The following is a 22711-nucleotide window of genomic DNA, read 5'->3' on the forward strand; positions in this document are numbered from 1 at the left end:
AACATGAGAATTCATTAATGAATATTTGTTGAATTAAATAACAGGTTTGAGCTGGGCATGAAGGAAATACTCGATTTTTGTTCATGGCGGGATTTTGTTCATGGTGGTGGGGATGGGTGAAGTCTCTTCAGGAAGGGGAACAATCTTGGGGCGCCTGGGTGCCTCAGTTGGTTAAACATACGACTTTGCTCAGGTCACGATCTCGCGGTTCAAGCCCCAAGTCAGGCTCTGTGCTGACAGCTTGGGGGAGCCTGGAGCCTGCGTTGGATTCTGTGTCTCCTTCTCTCTCTACCCCTTTCCCGCTCATGCTCTGCAACTAAATAAACATTAAATAAATAAATAAAATAAACATTAAATAAACATCAAAATAAACATCAAAAAAATAAAAAAAGAGAAGAATGGGAACAATCTTTAAAGATGCGGAGATTGAAATGAGCATGCCATTTCATTCATTCATTCAACAAACATCTATTAAGCAGCTTTTTGGTGCCAAGCCCCTGAGTAAAAGCAGATACAGCTTCTCCCTGTGGAACATACAGACTAGTGGGAGAGATGGGCATTAATCAAACAGTCATGACAGTAAGTAGACATTTGTAGCTGGGATGAATTCCGCAAAGGAAAGGTACATGGAGCTCTAAGCGTCTGACCTACTCGCAGAGGACAGAGTGTTAGGTGCAGTGTGGTGACAGGAGGAAGGGAGAGGACTCCTACGAAGAGGAGTGTTGCATACACAACATGATGGTCCGAAAGAAGGCTGTGGGCCGGTACAAGGGGGTCGGTGGCGGGGGGAAGGTGTTGGCCTGAAGAAGGCAGTGGGGACCAGATCAGATAGACCTTGTGAGCCACATTAAGGAGCTTTGACTTTGTTGTAAGAACAGCCCAAACCGCTGAGAAGTCTTAATCTTGCGTGAGCAGTGAAGGAATGGCAGAAATCATCAGACTTTCACTTTGGCATTTCGAAGAGCTGACTCTGCCTGCGGCCTGGGTGATAACTGTGGGGAAGGGCCAGAGTGGATTCTGGTTGAGGGCCTGGAGGGCTGTTGCACTCCCTTGGAGGCTTGGCCACGAGTGCTTCTGATGGAGACCGCACTTAGGATAGATGTACCTTGGGATAAGGAGGGATTAGTAACGTCACTACAAGTGATCTAGGAGTAACAGGAATTAAGGTTGAATAGGTAATACTGAGACAGGTGCTGCAAGCTGAAACCTTAGGTCCAATGGGTCAAACCCAAACCAAATGACCTGTCACATCTCTGCCTTTACCTTTCCTTCATTCCCTCAATCTTTTATTAGGTGAGTCGTTTACATATTCATTCATCCATTCACTCAATAAATATTTATTGTGTGCCTACTGTGTGTGCCACAAACAAAACCATGTACCCTTGCTAACCTCAGTCTCCCTTTGCTCTGTCTCTCAGTTTATTGTAATTTTTCTTACCCAAGTGCAACTCAAGCCTGTTCTCCCGAGACCACTTTGTGGGTCTTCCCAGTTAGAAATAGCAGCTTTTACTCATCTTTCCACCGGGTAGAAACATCGCAGCTCTCAAGCAGTAAGCCATTCTCCTCGATCAGTAGTGTGGACAGAGTGCTGCTTTTTCAGATTTGGTTCCTCCCACTGGAACAGAGACCCACAAAATACAGGCACGTGGTAAATGCTTATTCGATCAAGTTAAAATAAACTGAAGAAAACAAAGGAGGGGAGTTTTCCATGAAACGAAATTAAATTTTGTTTAATTTGAATGATGATCATTTAAATCTGGTCAAATGATGATCAGATTCTGATGATATCCCTAACCGTATGTGTTATTTTTATTATTTCCCTGGCAAGTGACTGTTAATTCACATGATTGTTCACGTAGAATCTTCAAACACTCATTCCATGCAATTGTGTTCTTTCGGAAATCTCTGATGAGTTGGGGAATCTAACCTTCCCTGTGTCAGACGCGCCTCTCAGTGTATGCTAGACCAGCTCGTTGCAGCTCAGGAGAGCCCTGTCTGCTGGCTCCTATTTACTGATGTTGCCTTGGTAGCTTGAAATTGGCAGTGATGGCCGTATTGTCAGCACGGAAACTGCAAGTGCTACAGATCAGAGCTTTGGCCTTTTCCCTCAGAAAGCTGATTGTGAATTACTTTCTAGCACACCACTGCTTTGAATCCAAAACGCACACACACACAAAAAAAACAAAGAAAAAAATTATGATTCATGGATTGCATTAATTCTGAAACACATGTGTGCTGTGTGTGCGTGTGTGTGTGAGCACGCACAGGCACATACAGATTGAAATGGTTCGGGACTATTTCTAAGGCCTATGGGAAAAGCGAAATTTTGTTATTCTCATGTTCAGTTTGCACCTCACTCATTCACTCACTCAAGCAATGCATTTATTTACTGGAGACTCTAGCAAACGAGGGTCTTTTTCCTCAAATTGATCCCAACCTAGTTGGTGAGAGACGACAGGGATTCCTGTACAATATATTGAGGATGGAATCTGAACTGAAGTGGAAGCCATGCAGTTGCAGAGAAGTAAGAGACTTAAGAACTACGTAGGAGATACAACGAAAAATACTTGATAAAAGGCCAGAGAGAATGAGATAATTGCCAGTTTTCCAGATTATGCAGGCAGGTGGATGGTTGTCTGTCCCCAAAATGAGAATTGCAGGGAGAGCAATGGCTTGAAGGGAGATGTGGGTAGGGCAGGCAGAGGTCCTTGAAGGAGATGGATTTAATTTAGGGTGTGTTAATCTGAAGTTATTTTAGAATACCTGGAAGGTGCTTTGAACTATATACTTGGAGATTGGAAAGAGATGGGTGATAGCGATTTAAAGTCATTGCCCTGTGGCGGCAGTCCAAGCTGAATGAGAATAAGATGGGGTATTAGTCAAGATCCCAACAAGAAACAGAGGTCATGTGCAAATGGGGTAATTAAGGGGAATTCAATGATAAGATGGTTCATGGAGGTTATGGGAAGGCTTAAGGAAGCCAACTGGATTGATAAAACACACTGGGACCAGCAACAGAATAGAGCCATTGTCCACATTAGGTCTGGAGAGCCAGAGGGAAGGAGCACTTACCAGAACATGGACAAGTAGAAGCGAAAGCTGTAGATATGGCTGTAGGAGAGAAATGCCTAATAGTATTTATAGCCTTCAGTAGAGGAATTTGGCCCTTACCAGACTTGGCCCAGCAGGACAACAGGCTGGGGAATACATATTATGACCTCTCTCCCTTCCCACTCTCTGACCTCTGGTCTTCCATTGGCCAAATCCACAGTGAAACCAAAGGGCAAGGAAATGCTTTGAGGCTCTTTAGAGGTCATCTTCCTTGGGCACAGAGCAGGATAGGGAAAGGTATAATGAGATTGTGGACTTGGAATGGTGAGTGGAAGACAACAGGTGAGGTCATCTGAAGAGGCTGGGGCAAGACAGAGCCTTGAGAAGCACCAACATGAAAAGACAGGTAAGGAGGAGGAGCCTGAGTAAGGGCATCAAGGGCTAGATGGAAACCGAAGGGGACGGGTGGGGTGGTTTTGCTGGAAGGAAGGAGAACATTGCAAGGAGGAGGAAACCCTCAACACTGTCATATACAGGAGAAAAATCTAATAACAAAACTCCAGAGAGTGTCCACCAAATTAGTCACTGAGGGTCCTTGGTGACTCTTGTGACTTCACATTGTGATGTGCACAAACGAGGTTATGAAATTGGTGGCGGCCACAGGAACATATTTGTAAAATTCGGCACCGTGGTTCTTGCATCAAACATGAAGAGGATGGAGAGTCCCTTAAGAGTGGGACTGTACCTGTGCCACCTGTGCCCCTGTCTCTCCAAGCATACGCTCTGAAAGATGCGTGAGGGAAGATGGGTAATGATTAACTTTGGTGCACCAGGATGCTGTGCAAGAAAGGAAGGCAGTGGTAACTGCCAGCAGCAAGAGAGGAGGGGCCTGCCGCTTTCCGAAACCCCCTGGAGTCTGACACGCGTCCTGGAGTGGCAGACACAGTGTTTTCCATTTCAGAAATGGCAGTAGACTATTTCGCACAAGTGATTAGTAGTTCTTGTCTCTGGCACAGTCTGCAGTGGTATTTCAGAATACAAAATATGACCTGGTTGTGAATTGACAGGGACACGTTAAAGAAGAAAGGCAAAAGTCCTTGTATTTAGTATGAAATGTCAGGAGACTGGCCCTTGGAGGTGTGAGTGAAATGCATATAGGGAACAGCACAATACAGAGCAAACGTTCCATAAATGTATGTTGAATGGAGCAAAGGAAAACTTGGAGAGATGCTACCAGATTTAGTCATAAGAATACTCGGTAGGGGAAAAGTCCTCATTTTGTATTGTTCGACATCTCACCAAAGGATTAGCCAAAGTAACATTTTCACTATTTGTTTTAAGTTTATTTTTCCTGTTACAAAACATAAATCTGTTAACAGCACAACTACAACAGCAGTTTTTAACATGCCAACATAACCATCTTTATCACTTTGAGAAATTTCTTTCTAGATCGTTGTGTTACGTCCTTTTTCTACTTACTGTATACACAGTTATGGATTAACTGCTTCCTGGGTCAGCTTTATATAATGGGGATTCTCCACCTCACTTCTAGTCGTCATTTTTAGTGGCAGAAAGATAGCCTATTTGAAAGATACAAGATGGTATTCTTAGTTGTTGTCCTGTTACTGGTTTTTTTTTTTTCACGTTTTTCACTCTTACAAATATATATTATAATGAGGTTTTTGAACCCAGAACTTTACCCACTGAGTTTTGGGTTGTTAGGAATTTTTTTTTTGGATTTTCTGAAATCAAATTACTAGGTCCAAGAGCAGAAACATTGTTATGGATCTTGATGCAATTTAAGGCACGTTGATATTACTATTTCTTAAGTTTGCCTTTGAATGAATACATTTTCAGTATCTTTAGTACCTAACAACTCCCTAAACTAAGTAAAACCTAGTGGTTTGTGTGTGTAGGCCTGCAGAATGCTTAACGGTGGTAGCTCTGTGTAAGAGGGAAGTTAACAAAAGGACTTGAAACCCTTCATCCCTGAACGCAAGGACAGATACTTATTAAACTGGATTAAATGATTAAATCTAGTGAGTAAATTTTAATACATGATTCTTTTTTTTAATGTTTATTTATTTTTGAGAGAGAGAATGAGAGAGAGAGAGAGAGAGAGAGAGAGAGAGAGAGAGAGAGAATGAGCATGGAAGAGTCAGAGAGAGGGAGACAAAGAATCTGAAGCAAGTTTCAGGCTATGAGCTGTCAGCATAGAGCCCAATGCGGGACTTGAACTCAGGAGCTGTGAGATCATGACCTGAGCCGAAGTTGGATGCTTAATCAACTGAGCCAGCCAGGTGCCCCAGGTTTTAATACGTGACTCTTAAGTCATTATCTGTGATTTATTTCAGTCCAATTACCATCTGCTACAGTGCTTCAAACTAGATCAAAAGGCTAGCTGTGACCGGCTCATACCCAGTGTAACATATGCTATAAAACCAGGATGTGATTGTTATATACCAATGCTTACTTAATGTGTTTCACTCTTGCCCTGTGATTTTACACTGCAGAACTCAAGTGGATGGCACATATTTTCTGTGCTTTGCTCTTTTACACTTCTGACAATGTGTTGATTTTTTCATATCTGGTGTTTTTATCTGGCTAGTCTGATTGCATTTTTCTTCTCTTTGCATTTAATTATTTTTCCCCTTCTGTCACTATTTTCTGTTCATCTTCATTATCATGAGTTTTTCTCCTGTAACATCTCAATGGTAATTCCTTTATGTTTTCCCGAGCTACCTACACATGGGTTCTGCCTTCTTCATACTTCTTAACCTATTAAACCTTTCATTGCAATTAAATAAAACATGTGCTCAAATGGTATAAAACCACTTGATCAAGTAAATAAACACCCAGACAGTCCTGTAAATATTTTGCACTTTATAAAAATAAGTAAAACCCATAACTTAACACATCTTTTAACTTTTCACTTTTGATTCTAAATTAAGTAAATAAATGCCTAAAATACATGTAAGTTTCACAGACTCTCACAAACTACCCCTAAATGCATCTGTTTAAGATGAGTTCAGCGTTTATAAATCAGCAGGTATGATTTTCATGTGACTGCTGGATTTTTTTCCACTCATTGGCCAAAATAATCAGAAGAAAACCATGTTTAGCTGAATTTTTGGAAATATTACTATAGATAACTGGCTAAGCATTAAACATGGGAGACTCAATGTTTTAAAATTAAGACTTTTTTTTAGAGCAGTTGTAAGTTAACAGCAAAAGTGGGGAGAAAGATCAGAGATTTCCCATATATCCCCTTGCCCCCAAATATGCATAATCTCCCCCATGATCAACATGGACCCACCAGAGGGGGGTACATTTGTTATAGCTGATGTGACATTGACACATCATTAGCACCCAGTCCATAGTTTATATTATGGTTCACTCTTGGTGTTTACTGTGTATTGTATGTATTTGGACAAATAAAGATTACATGTATCCATCATTATAGTATCATACCCTATGTGCTCTATCCATTCACCCCTTGTCATGCCCCCAACTCCTGGAAACCACTGGTCTTTTTACTCTCTCCATGATTTTGCCTTTTCTAGAATGTCCTAGAGATGGAATCGTATAGTACTTATCCACTTCAGGTTGACTTCTTTCACTTAATAATATGCATTTAAGTTTCTCCCATGTCGTTTCGTGCTCTAATAACTCATTTATTTTTATTGTTGAATAATATTCCATGTCTGGATGGACCACAGCTCACTGATTCATTCAGCTACTGAAGGACAACTTGGTTGCTTCCAGATTTTGACAATTATGACCAAAGCGGTTATAAACATCCACGTCTTCGTGAGGAAATAAATTTTTAGCTCTTTTGGGAAAATCCCATGGAGGTGGGTAAGAGGGAAGAGTATCCTTCATTTTGTAAGAAACCACCAAGCTGTCTTTCCAAGCGGCTGCACCATATTGTGTTCGCACCGGCCGTGAACAAGAGTCCCTATTGCTCCACACCTTTGTCAGCATTTGGTGTTGTCATTGTACTGGGTTTTGCCCATTATAATCAGTATGTGATGGTAGATATCTCATTATTGTTTGAATTTACATTTCCCTGATGACATGATGTAGAGAGTAGATTCAATTAAAAAAATAATAATTTTTAGGGGCGTCTGGGTGGTTCCGTTGGTTAAGTGTCAGACTCTTGATCTCAGCTCAGGTCTTGATCTCAGGGTCATGAGTTCAAGCCCTGTGTTGGGCTCTGTGCTGGTCATGGAGTCTGCTTAAAAAAAGAAAAAAAAAACAGGACACAATTTTCATACCTAAAATCATACTGTTTTTTAATTCCCCAGATATAAACATACACACAGGTAAACATGTGTACACACACACACACACACACACACACACACTTCCCCAAATACATATATCAAATGGCTGATAGGAGTTTTACTGTTTGCTGTTTTGGTTTTCTGTTAACATTTTTTTTTGCTTGACACGTTGCCTGGTATATTGATTTCTCTATAAGTAGATTTTTTGTAATATAAGAGTTTTCAGAGCCTGAGAGAAAGATAACAGCTAAGAATATCTTTGTTACTTCTAATATTAAGTGAATAATAGAAAAGTATTTTCAGCATATTGAAAATCATAACATCTGTTAACTTTAGTTGACCTTAGAGCTTCTTGTTTCTTTGTTTTATTTATTTATTTATTTATTTATTTATTTATTTATTTATTTATTGTAATCCCCATTTATTTGTAATCTCTACACCCAACATGGGACTTGTTGAACCCATGACCCCAAGATCAAGAGTCATATGTTCTACTGATTGAGCCAGCCAGCTGCCCCCGAAACTGCTTTTAAACCAATCCCTCTGAACCACACATTGTACTACTGTGCCAGACTTTCACTATGAATGATAGAATGTGACCTTCATAATCCTTCCATATTGAAAAATCTAATGAAATTAACTCATTTATTCACTGGTGCACGACATATTGATAGGTACCTACTATGCCTATAAAATGCTCTGGGATACAGAAGGAGAAAGATTAATTTACATAATAAATCTATGCAACCTAGTTAATTTTCCCTCTGAAATAAATTTATAAGGAACATAAGGATCACACAACAGTTTTTTGTTCTATCAACCCTCCACAGATTATCAAATCTGCTTCACTGATTTTCATTTTCAGGAAAAGGATTTTTAAGGGCTATAAAATAGCAATTAAAATGCCTGAGGTTATAACCGGGCATGCCAAATAATGAAATTAACAAGGTTCAGTGGCTCTGCATGACACAATAGTCTCTTTACCAACAGGGAAATAAATATTATCCCTCAAAGTTACTACATGTGGACTTAGGTTGGAGCAAAATAAACCCAGACAGAGTTCAAGGTCAGGCCCTGGCTTTTGAAGAGAAGACTGACTGTCAGTGTAAATTGCCTGAAGTTCCCTGCCTTTGCCACGCTCTGTAATTTACAGTCAAGGATAGTGTTGGTTACCACTTGAGTGATTCATTTCATTTATTTAGTGCTTAGTAAGTACTGTGAGAGATACAGAGAGGTGGAGAACACTGTTTGGCATCCTTTGAAGAAACTTTGCCAACAAGAGACCCCCCTCCCTCCATTTTAGGGATTTTTGAGATGGGACTCTAGTCCTGAACGACTTCCATTTTGATTTTACTGGGTCTAGAGACTTTCCCCCAAGAGTCAGGAAGTCGCTGCTTTGGGTCAGTCTGCTAGAGTGCTAAAGACTGTACTGTGAGCAGTTATAAAAATCCAGCAAGCCCCCGCTGTAAGGGAGAGCACACGTTTCTCTGTAACCCTCGACACTCCTTCTCTGTAACCATCTCCCTCATCCTTGAAGAATGTGGCTATCACAGGAGTTGTGCATGGGGAATGTGCCACCCCAAGATGGCTTATAGAGGTTGACTGTCAAGGGGGGGAGGGGAGACAGATAAACGACATGTTCCAATTCAAAATCCCATCTGGAAGTGTCTGTTTGGCGATTACCTACTCAGTTTTCATAAGCAGTTTTGTTACCTCCTGGGAGATTCCTGGGAGCATCTTTTATTGGGTGGTAACGTCTCAGGGGCATTCCATTAGCTGGTCTGTGCACATATAATTTGACATGACATTCAGACTCTGTATTTATATCGAAATATATTAATCCTCCTCCTTAGTCACCTGGGTTTCACTTTTGTTTAATCTTACCTAATGAGCTGCTGCTGTGTGGCTGCTGTTTGCTATATGAAGAGTGAGTGGGGAAGATGCTCTGTAGGTAGACTGTGGGGACAGCTGTCTTTGCACAAGTGGACTAATTGGGGATTACTTATGCTGACCCCACGGTACGTCACCTGTAAGTGCTGTGCTGGGACGTCTGCGCTGTTTCCTTTGAAAAGTTGATTTTGATGTTCATCCTGTGAAAACTGTGATGTGATAAACAATAAGATATGTTTGAAAATAGAATGTATGAAAACCAAGCATGGTATTATTTAATAATCTAGAGAGAAGATTCAGTCTTCTCTGGTACTTCAGAACTGAAGAGAAACCGTCAAATTCAGTCAAATGCATTTTTCTACCCTAAGATAGTAAATCTGTTAATATTCGATTATCACTTTCTCAGCCAAGTTTATAGGCTCTTTTATTTTCCAATACTGGGGCTTCTTAGGATAGGATTCTTGGTCTTTCTATTAATTCAACAATTATTTATCCATCTCTGTCCCCTCCTTCATCCCCTCTACCCACCACACTCTGGCCTAAACAAATGTAATTCATCCTCACTTAGACGTTAGCCCTTCAGTCTTCACACATTTCCTCCTCCCCACCCTCAAAACTGGCTTTTGAAGATCACAATCTGATCAAATTGCTTCTTTGTTTGAAATTCTTCGGTGGTTTTCATGAGTTACACTTGAGCCTTGACGCCTGATAACTTTACTTCTCTTACCTCTACACAAGCCTCTCCTTAGTTGGGCAGGCAGTGCCCTGTGATCTCGTAATTCATTCCTTTATGTGCCCTATTTCTTCTACCTGGAAGGCCCTTTCCTGCCTTGTTTGTGTAGCTAATTCCTGCTTCTGTCTCCTAACTTAAGATAAACATCATCTTCACTTGGATATTTCATAGGACTACTCCATCTGTATAGAAATAGAATTACTATATAGAAATAGACTGCCCTTCTGCATTCCAAGAACGTTTTGCGCAGTGCCTGCTATAATTTACCATGTAACACATGGTTTATATGATCTTCTTGTCTGTTTCCTCAGCTATAGAGTGACTTCCTTGAGAGCAGGAACTGGGTCTGATTTACTGCTCTTGTCCCAGCATATCCAGTTCAATGCTACAGATACTTACTGAACACCTACTATATGCTAGGCGCTAAGTGCTTGTAACACATCAGTGAACAAAATAGAAATCGCTGCACATACGGATTTCGATTCTAGCGTATAATATTTGCCTGGTATTGGAAGAGAAGGAAAGAGAACAGAGAAAGAAGGGAGGATGGAAGGATACACAGATTAAATTATGGGATTGGAATCGTTTTGAAAGGAAACAATAATGGGTATTTTGGTTGGGAATTTGAAAATGCTATCCATCAGTCTGTGGAAAGGGAAGCAAATTTCTTAGTGTTTGTTTGTTTGCTTTGTTTTGTTTTGTTTTCTTTCATGCTCTTTGTTGCTTTAGGACTTCATTATAGGACTCTACTGCCTGTGGAAGACAGTATTGTTCCCATTTCTTTCCTGTTAATAAATGTTAAATGTTTCATAAAACTGGGAGTAGCAAAAATTATATGAACAGTTGCCCAATTAATTTTTTAGAAATAAAAATACTAGTTAATAATGCTCAGTGCTTTTAAGGGTGCAATAAAAGTTTTTCTCACTATTATTGGTGTGATCACCACTTGGTATTATCCCAAAGAAATAGTGAGTAAGTGAATGAATGTATCTGCAACTTTCCTACCAATTAATACCTAAGGTAGGCTAGGCATTTAGAAGTTTCTTATTTATTTTTAGTAAGTGTCCATACTGTAAAAAATGTGTTCAGTGCTTTCCATGTTTGACAGATAATGTTTAGAAGTAATGAATTCCACCATGTTTATAGACTACGGAGATTTAATTTTGAGCTCAGATGGACCTTTGATTCTCCTAAAAAGCATTTTATGCCTTTATTTTTCAACATTTCCATCCTGTGGTAGTTTGCACTGCAGAGGGCTTTATGCAAGGCATGGTTCAGAAGATCACACTTCTCTGTTGAGAATTAACGAGATGTGGTATATTTTTAACGATTTTATTTTTAAGTAATCTCTTTACTCGAGAGCATGGGGCTCAAACTCACAACCCCAAGATCGAGTCACATGCTCTACCGAGTGAGCCAGCCAGGAGCCCTTAGATATGTGGTATTTTTAAAAAATAATTTCGAAAGATACCGTAAATAATAATATTTGACAAATTTTTAAAAAATGAATCTGTGTATGCACGTGTTATGTGTATGCTCATGGGCATATAAGAAAGAAAGAGAATTCTTGGCTATTTTAGCTTAGTATTCTGAAAGGCAGGGAGGTTGGTTAGGAGGAGTTTTGTTGTTGTTTTTTGTTTTTTGTTTTTTTGACATTGCCCAACAGTTTGGAAACACATTAATCTCAAATAGCTTGGCGGGTCAGGGCATTTCTAATCTGGAGAGATTGAGGACACAAGCCACATGGAAGTCGGAGGTCTCGATGTACAGTCGGTCCCCAACATTCTGGGGCAAGGACTGCACGACGCGAGCCTGTTCTCCTCCCAGTAAACCGAGCTGTGCTTCCAGTGCTGTTCTCACTAGACCATTATGAGGTGAACCGGCAGGATGCCTCTGCCTGTTGGCATTGACCGTGGGCAGCCTCTGCCCATGGCATTGACCGTGGTGTGTGCAATCCCGAGATAACACAGATTTGTTTGTTCCTTTGCATCCACTGCTGCTTTTGTTCATCCATCTCCCCAACCTGTAGGAACCAGCCAGGGGTTAGTCACTTGCCCTTATTTTGATCAAAAGTGGGAGAGCTTTATGAATGGCTCTCACATTCATTAATTGTGCTCAGATACCTTTTCTGGATGCTGTTACTTTGTAACTTTCTGCCTTGAAAGGCTTCCTACTGAGAAACCTCAGAGTGATACACAGTTACTTTTTCTAGGGCAAACATATTAATTTTAGTAGCAATGCAGGGTTTTATCTGTATGACTCGTTTGTTTCCCCCACCCCAGTACCTCTCCCAGATTAAACTTTGCCTTGAGTGTTGCTATTATTCCATCTTTATTGGGAGTTAGGCCTTTGCCTGCCCTTTTTTTGTTTGACCTTATCATGAAGGATGCCCCAATGAAGTGACCTCTCATGGGATTTCCAGTTCCAGAACCACACATGAATGACTCGCTAGACACAACATATCTCACATATAAACTCTTTTGTTTTTTTAATAAGTGGCCTCACACAGTTTACAATCTAGTGGGTAAGGAAAATTTTTATCTCTCTTCCAGTTAAGTAATTGCTAATGCTTGGTCACGCCCCTTTTAGAGCATTGAAGTCACATCACAGTCTCTGCTGTGGGATTCTGCTCTGTCTGCTCCCCTTAATGGCCTTGGGGAACCCCAGGCAGGTAGAGCTTTTCTTACTGGACCTGTGCACCCCATAGCAATGGCAGAAGATGAAAATTGACAAAATAATCCCAAAGGTTCACCAAACAACTCAGGGAATCTGGAAAGGAAATCTGAAACCAGAGACCATCGAGAGTCTAGCTGGTACTAAAAGAATAAAGATTATCTGTTTAAATGAAAGCTAGAAGCAGTTTTGAATAATGTCAGCAAATTTTTTTAACTTTACTTATTTTGAGAGAGAGAGAGAGAGAGAGAGAGAGTGTGCAAGCAGGGGAGGGGCAGAGAGAGAGGGAGAGAGAGAGAATCCCAAGCAGGCTCCCCACTGTCAGTGTGCAGAGCCCAATGTGGGGCTTGAACTCATGAACTGTGAGATCATGACTTGAGCTGAAATCAAGAGTTGAACATTTAACCGACTGAGGCACCCACGTACCCCAATATTAGCAAAATTTTAAGGTCTTCCTAACGTTCTTAATGTTTTGCCTAGTGTGGAGCTGAGATCTTCCTCGGGCTAATTGAAATGGGGACTGAAAGAATCACAGGGTGAAGGTCACATGGAGAGAACTGGAAGTTCTAACTCTAATAGACCTTAAAGTTCATTAATGACTTCTTGCTCATTGCATTTCTTCTTCGGCAAATGCACGTTACATTTTAAAATAGAACAAAACATATTTCACGATATGGTATCTTAAGTACATTTACACTTATTTCCACCCCAGGGTATTTTTTTTCTTTTTTTTTTTAAGAGTTTAATACAAGTTTACTGAATGAATGAAATGGCAAACAATTGTTCAGAGACAAGTCACTAGGGCAGATACCAACAATTATGTTTCTTTTCCCAACTCTTGATTTGGCATCAACAAAGACCTCAGCCTGAAAGCATTGATAGGATGTAGATAAGTGGAGCCTATTTTTTTAAAGAGGGGAGGCACAGAAATGTACAAAATGGAGCAAAGGTTTTGTATATAAATAATGTCTTAGCATAGCAGAGTACCTGCAAGCAATGGGGACAATAAAAAAAGAATTTCTTGTTTGTATTTAATGTCAATTTTAAATATTATGGGGACTCACTCATGCCTCACAACCCAAGGCAGACTAACTCCATTAAAGGATAGAAACTGAGACTCATAGAGGTCAAGTGCTTAGCCAACATTACCCAACACTGATGTTAGGTCTACCAGACGTCAGGACCTTGGACTCTGTGTCAGTGCTCTGGATCTTAGGGGCACACTAGGGTGACCTCAAATTTAGGGTGCCACACAGCAGCAGCAAACTATCCTGACTTTCCCCAGCTCAGCCCAGTTAACGACTCCGATTCTCGGCAGCAGAAAGGCTCAAATGCCCTCAGCCTTAGGCTACCAAGAATGGAGTCGGGTAGCAATGGAGAGGCCCCAGCCCCATGGGCAGAGGCATTGTGGGATTTATCTACTACAGTCTTAAGCCCAGACAATCCTAGGTATGTGGTAGTTGCATGGCCACAGAGTATACCCCTGGTCACCCCACCCCTGATATTCATTGCCTTGGCTTCTGTTCCAGCTCCCAGAAACTTGGTCCTGACCAGTCCCATCTCCCCAAGAGATCAGATGAGCTGTTCTCAGAGCACACATAGCACCGGGGATGTCATGTTTCTCTGTGGCCCCCACACCAGGTCCCCAGGGTATTTTCTTAATAGGTAAGGAAGGTATGTTTTCAGCAACTGTAGCCAAAGTCTTGAGATGTGAAACTTTTACAGAAGTTATCTATAAATGGTGCCGATTTTCGACACACACATAAACACACAGAGACACATTCAAGTAAGGCTAATTCTGTATGTGACTTCAAACCCATATGCAACTTAAAAATGGAGTCGCACTTTATAAGCTAACTAATAAAGGACAAGATTCTGCTTCAATTTGGCCAAGCTAAACATGGCATTCTGCTGCCACATCTTGGCATGTTGACTCTGGTACAGTCTGTTTCTGTGTTTTACTTTTATACACCAAAGCTTGTTACATAATCTCCTTCTTGTATATTGTCTATATGACGTGGATTACAGTAAATCTGTCATTACAATAAATTTGGTAGAACTATTGTGTCAGTCACAATAGTGACTCAATATTTGAGATTCGAGAAGCTTTCCTAAGCCACAAAAGCTTTAAGAGACCTCTGCATTAGGAGAGATGATATTTACTTTTGTAAGTTACAAATCTCTTCTAAAGAACCTTGAGGCTTTCTGATTAAGTATGCGATCTAAGAAAAAAATAGTTGTTATACAGTATTTTTCAGTAGTGATGTGCTTCTGAAACCTGTTTCAGAATTTTGATATTATCTAAGCAAAAGGTTGCACAAATGTGCCCCAGTCATCAAAGAATAGAAAACCAAACTGATGTAACTTAGAGACTTGGAAGCAAAGAATGTTCCATACAAAATCAAAGTGTAACCCTGACTCTGATGAACATAGTGACCCGCCCCCTCCCCCAACAGATAGTTGTATAAATCGAGCCTAGTTGAATACCCAGGTTCTTAAACAGCAGTACCTTCTCCTGGCAAACGTAGTGTGAAAATTGACAGGTTCACATAGGTTAATGGCAGTTACTGAAAAGGCACATTTCCCTGGTTGAATTAGCATTTCCACTGAAGGCCACTAGTTAGTACAAGTACAAGTTCGAAACATGCTCCTTGGGTTTACATTGCACTGGAAGTCCTGGGATTTCCTAGGTGGCCAGGTCAAGGTTGTGGTTGTCTTCTGTGACATGAACATGAACGGCTCTGCTGATGTTGATAATAATAGTAATAATAGCACTTCACAGCTTTTCTATTTAGTCATTCATGGGAAAGGGTAAAGAGTATTGGGGAGAGAGAACTAATATTAGCATCTTTGGTACTTGTGAGGACGGTAGCTGATGGGAGGCTACAGTCAGCTTCCGACCGCACTGGGAGCAGCCAGAGGACACTGAACACCTGTAAGGGCAGTGAAACGGAGAATTCGAAATAGGGTCCAAAGAAGGGTAAGAAAGGGCTTGTTGGACAAATTCTAATTATTGTCAGTTTTTCTTAGAATAATGGAGAAGGTAGTCAACACACTACAAAAAGTTGATCTTGGAAAGAACACAGGTTGTTAAAACTCCTGAAAATTTGGGCTTCGTGAGTTTATTATGATCTGTTGTGGTCATTTCAGTGTCACTGTGCCTGGGTCTTTGTACTGAATGGTACAGACTGCTTGTGTCTAGGACACAGAGTGGGGCTGTCTGCGTGGAGAACATTCTGTAGGGAGCAGAAGTCAGTCCTTGTACCTTTCACTAGGGCGTGGCATCAGCCTGTTCGATTTTAGGAAATAATGGGCAAGAAGGTGATATCAGGAAGTTTAAAAGACCTCACTTCAGGGCTAGGAACCCGGTGGGTTTAGACATTGAGTGTAAAGTGTAGAAGGTAGTTCTTTAAAAAATTACTTTAATGCTGAGCTGTCAACACAGAGCCCGCCATAGAGCCTGAACTCACAAACTACAGATCATGACCTGAGCCGAAGTCAGATGCTTAACCGACTGAGCCACCCAGGTGCCCCTAGAAAGTAGTTCTTGAAAGTGAGTCACAAAGAAAAGAAAAAGGGCAGAAGATCAGAAAATCCAACTAGGAAGCTGAACTGCTGACCTCATACGATGTATGTATTCTGTTTACGAGCAATACTAACGTTAAGCACATGGCTAACTCTATACTCGGGGGTTCAGTTCCAGTTTGGACGGTGGAGAAATATAAGGCGTATTCATCATCAAAGCGATGTTTAGCTCCATCGCTCAGAATATTCCTATCTCCTCATCAATAGCAGTATTTCTTGACTATTATTTTTTGTCAGAGAACAGGTCTCAACGCCCTGTTGCTCTTCAGCCAATTAACAAATGTATCCTTTACAGGAGTGCTAACATGGCACACTAATTAACGGCCCCAGAATTGTACCTAATTAAATAATCCCTTAATCCTTGCCTGGAAACCTGTGATACTAGCTCAGATCTTTGTGGTTCAACTCCATAAACAGCTCAGCCTCCCCTGGGCGGTTGAATTTGCATTTACTGTTCACTTGTGAGGCAGACGTTACTCTGGATGGTGTTTTTCTTTGATAGTCTTTTGGCTGCTTAGTACTCCTAGTGTCAACAGTTAAATTCATAAACCGGCAGATTGAGGCCAGAAACAGAAAAATAAGCAAAGTAAACTCTCCTGATAATGGTTCTTAACTGGTGGAAGGCTTCACACAGTTTTCCAGAAGTATTGATTATTATTTTAAGCATGTGTCATCAATTGTTGATGAATAGATCCGAAATGGGAACAAAAAGGTGAAAGAACATTTATAACTGGAAAAGTTCACATTAGAGCTGTTGGCTCTTGGGCAAGTTAAGCAAAAGTAAGACAAAACAGGGGCGCCTGGGTGGCTCAGTTGGTGTAGCGTCCGACTTCAGCTCAGGTTATGATCTCACACTCTGTGAGTTTGAGCCCCGTGTCGGGCTGTGTGCTGACAGCTCAGAGCCCGGAGCCCGCTTCAGATTCTGTGTCTCCCCCTCTCTCTGCCCTTCCCCTGCTCATGCTCTGTCTCTCTCTGTCTCAAAAATAAATAAAAACATTAAAAAATTTTTAAAAAACGTAAGTCAAAACAGAGAAGCAAACAAAAACACAACTGTTACCTAAATTGGAGCAAATTGCATGACTTTCTGTGTCTTTTTTTTTTTTTAAGTTTCTTTATATAGTTTGAGAGACATCGCGAGAGAGCGTGGGGGAGGGGCAGAGAGAGGGAGAGAGAGAATCCCAAGTGAGCTCTGCACTGTCCGCACACAGCCCGACGTGGGGCTTGAACTCATGAACCGGGAAATCATGACCTGAGCCAAAGTCGGACACTCAGCCGAGCCACCCTGCTGCCCCAGTGAGGGTCCTTTCAAATAAGTCCTTCCGAGAAACTAGGGGAAGGCTTTCCCAGGTGGTTAAAGCTTTTGTTTATTTTTCACAGTTGCAGCTAATAATTTTCAGTCAGACAATTCTTCTTCAGATTGTGCCATGACCAATTTGTTTCGAAAGCTGCTTGTATGTTTAAGAATTCATACACTTCTCATTAGTTGAACTCTTGCTGCCTGTTGCCATGTACAGATGAAGAATCTTAAAATCCTTGATAACAAATAAATGTTTTTAACAGAAATTAAGAAGTTAAGAAAATTACAGATAGATCATTTTTCTTAGCATAAAAATTCTATTTGAATTTTACTGTATACCTAGAAGGAGACAGCCCGTATATTAATCGCCAAAGGGCATATAAGTATGTTGTCTCCGGTCCTTCCTTTCAGCTAGCAGGGGTTGAATATCAAGTTGTCTCAGATTATATTTAGCATTAAAAACAAGTAATGCTAGTTCTCGATGAATGCATGGATAGAGACATTTGTTTTTTCTTTTTGTGTTCTTGAGGTTAACGAATTTTTCAGGTTGAGAGATTATGAACTGTCTTGGAAACAAATGTGTGGGGCACACACCGGTTGTATTTCTTTACCCGTCAGGGGTAACTTGAGCAGAAATGGGGAATGTGGCTCGGACCCTGTAAGATGGCCCTAACAGCCTACTCTCACTGTTGGCTTTTGCTCTGATTACAGAAGAAGGAAAAGAAAAAATAGAAGCAGGGAACTTTTTAAAGTTAATTAAACCTACAACAGGTTTTATTTTTTTAGTTTAGAAAGGGACCAGAAGTGGCAGAGACTTAAACTTTCTCCCACGGCCAGCAGGCATGGGAAGAGAAAATCAGAATACTTTTTTTTATACTTAGAACCTGTGTCGTTTCTTTCCCTGGTGAGTTCTGTGTGCTAGTTGCCTTTTTTCCCTGGCAATAGGTATATGTGTTGTTATTATGCACAAATCCTTGGGCTATGGTTTTGTCGAGTCTGAGGTTCTCAAAAGTGTATTTACAAATAAGGATAAAACTATCAATTTTAATTGACCCACCGATCTTTAACATTTTCATTTGATTGTACAGAGTATTACTTCTTGATGGTTTTATGTGGTTAATTTACTGTGATATAACACAGCTTATTTTATTTCATTTAATAGTGAATTACAAAAGCCTGAGGTCATTGCTGTCACTTATAAAGATATTTTAGAATGAATTTACAGTATTATTCCACCCCCATGTGTGACTTGCAGTTTTTGGTGTTCAGAGAGGATTTAAGTCATTTATGGAATAGTCCTGTATTTGAGGAATAATCTGATGATTGTATAATTTGTCACGAGTCATGTATCCTAATATGGCGTTAAAGTGAATATCTCGTACTGAAGTCTTCTGCAGTTTACTAAAGAAAGCTGATTTTGTAGTGCTACGAACATAAAATTGATATCGGTTTTTCTAAACAAATAATTATGAGAACATCAACTCTGGGGAAAAAATTGCCGATGGACTGCAGTTATGTAAGCACAAATGGAATTGGAATTGCAAAGATCATATCATCGTGTCTGAGAAGAAAACCTGCTGTTAGGATAAGATTTTTCCGGCTGTTTAAGGTGACTGTCACGTTGAAAGCTGCCTATAATAAATCCAGAGTATTTTTTTAGAAAGTACTTACTTTAGTGAAGAATCTGAAGAAATGCTTAGAAAGTGAAAAATGTGAAGAAAAATATTTTTCTTTGTTTGAGCATTAGTCATTGTAATATTTTGACTCCTCAGAGGCTAGATACATGCAAAATTGCTTGAGTGAAAGAAGCTTCAGTCATCACAGAGAATTTGGGAGAGACTAAAGGAAGGTTCAATTAAACCTTTGTGGAGGTCTTCCTGTCCTCCTATTACTTGAGCTCTCTTGTGGGACATATGTGTTCTATATTTTATAGTTTTCAAAACCCTCCTCCACTTATTGTGTTATGTAATGCCTACCAAAAAATAGCTTGTGTGGAATTTGCTTTTAATAATTGCAATTGTGACCTTGAATACTAAGAGCCAGGCATCACACGAGGCATGTCCTATGTTTTCTCCAGTTCTTAGGAGAATCCTTCAAGCTATTTATGAGTATTCTTGCTTTACTGATGAGTAAAGTTTCCTCAGGCTGGTCATGGGTCTTCCTCAAGAGTCACACACTTTGTATGTACCGATGAAAATACGAAAGCCCGTTATTTTCTTACCCCACTTGGTTGCTCTCTATGTGTATCAAATTGTTGTCTCTTTTTTAAAAAAGAAGAAAATAAGATCTAAAAGAGTTAAATGACACTCGGTCAATTTCCTGTCTCTCTCTCTCTCTCTCTCTCTCTCTCTCTCTCTCCTGGGTACAATGGGTCCCACAAAGATAAACAAGGAATTTTACAATATGATAGGAGAGACAGGCATTTTATATACAACTGAAATAAAAATAATGTTTTAGATTAATTGAGGAGTATAAAAATTACTAAGGATTTATAAAAGATAAGGCACTTAATTTGTGCTGGAAAGAATACGAAAGAAAGACTTCATTAGAGGCCCTGCTGTAGGAGCCGGGATTTGAAAGGTGGGTAGAAAAAGAACTTTGTCAAGGAGAGAGGTCAGGGGTGAGGAACAGACGGGAAAGGAAAAATGGAAGACTGGAAAAGGAGATTGAAACTAGATCATAGAAGACCTGGAGTGTTTTCAATTTAGTTGATTTCAGAGAATTTGAGGGAAAAAGTCAATTGGATGATGCAATTAGAATCATAACTCTGAATATATATATACGTATATATATATATACGTATATATATATACGTATATATACGTATATATATATATGTATACATATATATATATATATACTTTTTTTTCTTGGAGAAAAACACAGATCAAAGAGAGCAGAGAATATTGCATATTTCCCAGTGGCCTCTAGGAGTGATGGGAGCTGAGAGAGAGAAAGGAAGGAAGGGAAGCTCGCCAAGATGGAAGGATTGGATTTGACGGATATTTGTTTGATGATTATTTACCTGTAGGGGCAGGTGGAAAGAGAAAGAACGAGAGTGGTACTGAGGTCTCTGGCATTAGTGAGAGGGAGGACAGAAGGTTTGGAAGGTGAAGGGCGATCAGTGATTCGTTTTGTGCAGCAGACCAGCAGATTTAGCAGTAAGGAGATGATGGACACTGGAGGCAGTGCCTTCACAAATGGAAATCGGATTGCAGTGTTGGAGAGCATGTGAAAGTTGGGGAAGTTGAACTGCATAGTCATGAAATAATTATTTTTCAGAAATTTGTCTAGCTTGGCAGAGGAGAAGGAGTGACAACCTGGGTAATGCTAGCTGATCTGACAATGATGTTGATGATAATGGCTAAGTGTTATGGAGTTCTTCCAGGTGCCTGGCATTGCCTTAAGTACCGTCCCATTTACTCTCCATAGCAACCTCATGAAGGAGACGGCATTATTTTCTTTCTACTGATGAAGGAAAGAAGATGCCGGAAACTCAGTGGAGTGCGATCATCCATATGACAGACATGTTTCTAAGACTAAAGCATCTGAGCTTTAAGTGTGAGAAAATGCCTTCACAACAGAAGCTGTGGCACTTTGCACACACCTTTATTTTATAGTTGCTAGTGGACAGTGCGGCCATCATCCAAGACACAGGGTGGAGGTAGAAGTTTGACAAGTATTCTCTAATGGCCCTTCATTAGAAGAGCAGGCTCTTAGAGGTGGATTTCAGTTTCTTTTTCTAAAACTGTTATATAAGTGTGGTTAAGACTAGAAACTTTAATGCATCGTGGAGTTAGTATTTATAAACATGATTGAAACAGTGCTTAAGAAGTCAAATTACATTAGCCGGTGTTATTACCATCCTCGTCCATCCATCCATCCATTCATCCATCTATAAAACCAGGAAATATGGGGTTTTATCTACTAGACGCTGGGGAACTCAGAGATGAAAGAAAGAGCCTGCCAGAAACAGTCCAGTGGGGGGAGGAATGTAAAACAGCCAACTACAGGGTACTGATCCATTAAAAAAAAAAAAATTTGAGTTAATTACCAAACATCTTAAGTGGCAAACACTCTCTAAGCCTTGAAGACAGAAAAAAATAACAAAGGCAAATAGAATTGAATGCTTTCATATTTATAACCTTTATGCAAAATAAGAAATCACATTTGGAGCTGATTAAGCTGTGAATGTAACTTGTAGCAAAATAAAAGGAAACTGTATTTAGTATATAATATCAGTTAAACTGTTAGGAAATTAGTGGACAGCTCACAGATTAGTGATCAATGTGGATAGCCAGCCATTTGCTGAAGAGTAGTCAACACATCTAAACAAGAACAAAAATACTACATCTTAAACAGCAATCAGAGAAATATAAATTAAAGTCATTATGACCTAACTTTTCCTTTGCAGACTAGACACAAAATTTTAAGACATTTTCAGTGACTGTCAATGTGCAGTAAAATGAGCTCACTCATGCATTACCAATGAGAGTATAAATGGTGCAATCCCTTGAAAAAACAGCCTGGCAATGTGTAAGTCTGAATGGACCATTCTAGTGAAATATAATAAAGTATGGTGAGAGCAGTGTGCATCCAAATTTCAGCGTATTTAAAGTAGGAGAAGACTGGAATCATCTAAATGTTCATCTAGACAGGGGGAGTGACTAGGTACCAGTGGTTCTAAGGGGCCTTTTAGAAGGATGTTAGTAATGTTGTTTAACACCATGGAAATGGCCCACATAACAATAATGAATAAGTAAAGAAAAAGCAGATCACAAAAATTATGTACGTAAAAATATGGTCATTAAAAACGGAGAGAGGATCTATTTTTGTGGTTGTATTGGGTCTTGGGGCACAGGTCTATAAGTGACTTTTTTCGGGTTTTCCACATTTTACAAATTATGTTTAATTAGAATCTAGTTTATGAGTATGTATGCATGCAATCATTTTCATCACCAGATTAACATTAATTAGTATTTTAAAATATTCACTAAATGATTTCCATTTGATTTTTTAGGATGACTTGTAAGTTAGATAAGGCTGGCAATATATTTTAGAGATTAAACAAGAAGATTTCATGACTGCCCAATATTGAAAATATTATTTTGGAAAAAGTGTTAAGAATCTTTATACAAAACAAAAAAGATGTGGAAGGAAAAGATTAAGTAAAAGTAGTTTGCTAAGTTAGTTTCT

At 39.9% G+C, this 22711-nt stretch overlaps 1 protein-coding gene and 1 long non-coding RNA gene across 4 annotated transcripts in view; one reads left to right on the top strand and one right to left on the bottom strand.

Annotated features, from left to right (window-relative positions):
• CHRM3 (cholinergic receptor muscarinic 3) overlaps window positions 1-22711 on the top strand; it is a 519672-nt gene that overhangs the window by 31250 nt on the left and 465711 nt on the right. The window lies entirely within an intron of this gene.
• LOC132685514 (uncharacterized) lies at window positions 1218-11180 on the bottom strand. The gene is made up of 4 exons (XR_009613153.3): window positions 9792-11180; window positions 9365-9436; window positions 4531-4631; window positions 1218-1615 (listed from the first exon to the last, which is right to left on the bottom strand). It is a non-coding gene; the product is annotated as an uncharacterized LOC132685514 (long non-coding RNA).

The sequence above is a fragment of the Panthera onca genome, chromosome D2 (assembly GCF_046562875.1).
Source record: "Panthera onca isolate mPanOnc1 chromosome D2, mPanOnc1 haplotype 2, whole genome shotgun sequence".
In the NCBI taxonomy this organism is placed as follows: Eukaryota; Metazoa; Chordata; class Mammalia; order Carnivora; family Felidae; genus Panthera; species Panthera onca.